Source organism: Phalaenopsis equestris, unplaced genomic scaffold (genome assembly GCF_001263595.1).
Source record: "Phalaenopsis equestris unplaced genomic scaffold, ASM126359v1 Scaffold000690, whole genome shotgun sequence".
NCBI classification, from domain to species: Eukaryota; Viridiplantae; Streptophyta; class Magnoliopsida; order Asparagales; family Orchidaceae; genus Phalaenopsis; species Phalaenopsis equestris.
The window spans coordinates 444,214-447,687 of NW_018165130.1; positions in this window are offsets into that span (position 1 = coordinate 444,214).

Below are 3,474 nucleotides of genomic sequence, written 5' to 3' on the forward strand. Positions count from 1 at the left end.
TAGCATATAGAGTTTAAGTAAGAAAATTTTGCTAAGTAAATTTTTTTTATGTAATTTCTCCTATTTTGTAAGTTGTATATAATATTTATCCCTGTGGGCTCGATATTCGAAGCTTAATCAAAATGTCCTATATTACTTGATAACGATATGTATACTTGTGTAGTATCCCATAACTAAAAATTATAACTTTATTCTTATTTGCTTCATAGTGAAAATTTTACCTAGCTTTTACTTGGGATCAAGTTTTTGGCTTTGTTGCAATGTAAGAATCATTATTAGGGAAATTAAACATATAATCACATACATTGCATTTAACATCTATATAAAACATCGAGATCAGTCACCATGTGGGGGGTACTTGCTTTAGAAGTGACTTGCTCGATACCCTTCGTGGATCTTGTGCTAGTGTGAAAGGAGTTACTTCCATAGCTATCTAATCTTAAGTTGAGAGGTTTTTAATACTTGAACGTTGAGGGCTAATTTTCTTGCATTAACATCAATCGAACATCTTGCGCCACTATCAGTCATTTTGCACGCTTTCATTAATCGGTCTAATTTCGTCTCTATCAATCTTTATATTGTTAATGCCTAAATCACATCTTTCATTACCCGAGTTTCAGTCACTTAGTTAGATCTCTGTCTCAGTTAGATTACCCCTTATGCTAAGCATGCAACTTTTATAACTTTCATGGGGTCTCCACCAAGACTAATTTATAGGGTGATTTGCTCATTATCCTTCATGGAACTTTTCTCTGGTGGGTAAGGAACCACCTTCAAAAAATTATCCTATTCACATTTGGAGACATGGTTTTATGATGCATGAGCGCTACAGGCTATCAATCAGATGGCTTGCATCATTATCAACCATTTCTCCTTTTTTTTAATACAATTCACTCACTAGGTCACCCCGAGATTCTTGAGTATCAAATAGACATTGAAGTATATGAACTCTTTGAGTTACTCGAGTTTTGCTCAGACCTGGGGTCGTACACAAATTTAACCAAGTTTAAATTTTATCATCAAGAAAAATAGAAATTTACAAAGGTTAGAAACAATAAATCTTTTTTTTTTCAATGCGTGGATACAAGAATTTTTTTAAGAAAAAAATCTTTTGACGTCGTCTCCACTCCAATCTATGGGAGTTCCCTTACCATAAGAGACTCGTTGGCTAATAATATGCGGGTCGCTCTAAGTATAGTCTAACTTGTCGATTGTCTGTCCATGAGCAGATGGATCAACTTTCTTCAGAACAAGGTCCTCAGAGGAAAATGATACTTTCTTGGACGTTCTTATTTGAGTATCAAGTAGTATGTCGCTTGACTTCCTCCTGTCAAATTGCTGAACTCGTTCATCTTTGTTTTGACAAATTAAAGTCAAAATTGGCTCCTTCATTATTGTTCTCTTGCCATTCGACTAGATTTTATCATCGAACGCAGAGGTTATGACAACTTTCCGACTATAGTGATTATACTCCACAGGTAGCATTGCCTCCATCCCGTACATCAACATGAAAGGAGTATGCCTAGTCGCTATCGAAGCTGTTTTTAAGATTACCTATAGCACTGGCGGTGGTAAATCCATTTTTTTCAACGAGTTAGTTGCATCCTCTTGCCCATTTGTTTAAGGATGATGCATTGAGGCAAATTTTAGATGTATCTCTTGAATGACACATAAATTCTCTACACATTGAACGACAAATTGCATCCCATTGTTGGTGATGATGACCAATGGTAATCTATACCGACATATGAGTTATGTCTAGATGAAGTTCTGAACCACCTCCACAATGATCCTGGTAGTGTCTTGGCTTTGACCCACTTAAAAATTAGTCAACAAGCAACCAAGAGAATCTTGTGTTGGTCTTTTAATGGTGGAAACAACCCATGAATATCCAACCCCCAAGTGGCGAAAGGCCAAGAACTCGTGATCAGCTAAAGCTTACGAGTCAGTTAGTGATTTAGAGGACGTGCTTCTAACGTTGCTTGCATTTTTTGATAATTATTAAGCATAATTCAAGATTGGGCCATAAATAGCCTTGGAATTGCACTAGAAAAGCTAGCATTTTACCTCTCTAATGAATCACACATTTTTCTGAGTGCAAATCAGGAACATTGCCTTTTGCTTCATTTTCCCTCAGACACCTCAAGTATAAGGAAGCGACCAACTGTCCCATGAGCTTACCAGAGATCATCAACTACGGAGTAGCTTTGATTTTGAAATTCCTCAGATCGGTAATCTTCTCCGACAATTTTCTTGTCTCAATGTAAAGGATGTATGGGTCGAGACAACTTTTTGTTTCTTCAATCTCGACCTTTGTGGCCTCGGGTTCTTTAATAGTCAGTCAAATTAATCACTGCAGTGCTCTTTTTGCTAAGTAGATGTGCTTGTATAGGATGTTGACGACCTATTTTTTTTCTTGTCCAACTTTGATCTTGAAGTAGGCAAACTTTTTTATCGCTTTCTTAGCTTTGTTGAGGTACCTGGTCATCATTTGATCTCTGACCTCTAGTTTAACATTCACTTGATTCACCACCAGCAATGAATCTAACTTCACTATTGTAAGTCAGACACAATATGGTCATTAGGACCTCATACTATGCCAAGTTGTTAGTGACATTGAACTCCACATTGATCAAGTGATAATGATAATCTCTATGTTGATTGCTTAGTGCAAGCCTGAGTCTTATAGTTGCTTGTTTGGAAGCTTTGTCGATATGTGAGATCTAAGACTAGTCGTTACAGGCAATAACTTCGCTCAATTTGCACGTTTCAAAAAAATCCACCAGAAAGCTTATTATTTCTTATGCTTTGATTGTCATGCTTTGATTGTCATTCGAGGTACGTAGGATATATCAAACTCACTACGATTCACCTCACATTTAAGGAGGTAAACCAAATGTTTCGACTATGTGAGAATGGATTTAAGTGGAGGACCTATGATGACCCATATCAAATGCATCTAACAGTAGCATGCAAGCATATATAATAAGACTGACAGTTCATTTTTCCATAATCAGGTACCTAACTTTAGTGTTTTCGAGGACTCGACTGGTGTACTAAATCAAAAACAAATACCCTCTCTATGTCAGCTAGGTGTATCTTTATCTGGTGGTAGATAGAGAAGGCTTGAAGGAAGCTCATTATTGAGTGGCTAATCACTGCATCCACCAATGCGTCAATCATTATTAGGGGGTAGATGTCCTTCAAACAAGTAGTGCAGGTTTATGAAGTCCACACACATCATTCACTTATGATTGGACTTCTGTACCATTATAATATTGGAGACCCAGGTCGAGTAATGCACCTCCCGAATGTAGCTGACTTCCTTCAACTTCAACAAATCCTCATGAATTGTTCTGGTCAGGGCTCTAAGTAAAGATTGGATCTTTTACTTCATTGGTCGGGTAGTTGGATTGATGTTCAGCTGGTGGCAGGCAACATTAATCAGTATTCTAGTAATTTCTGCTATTATCC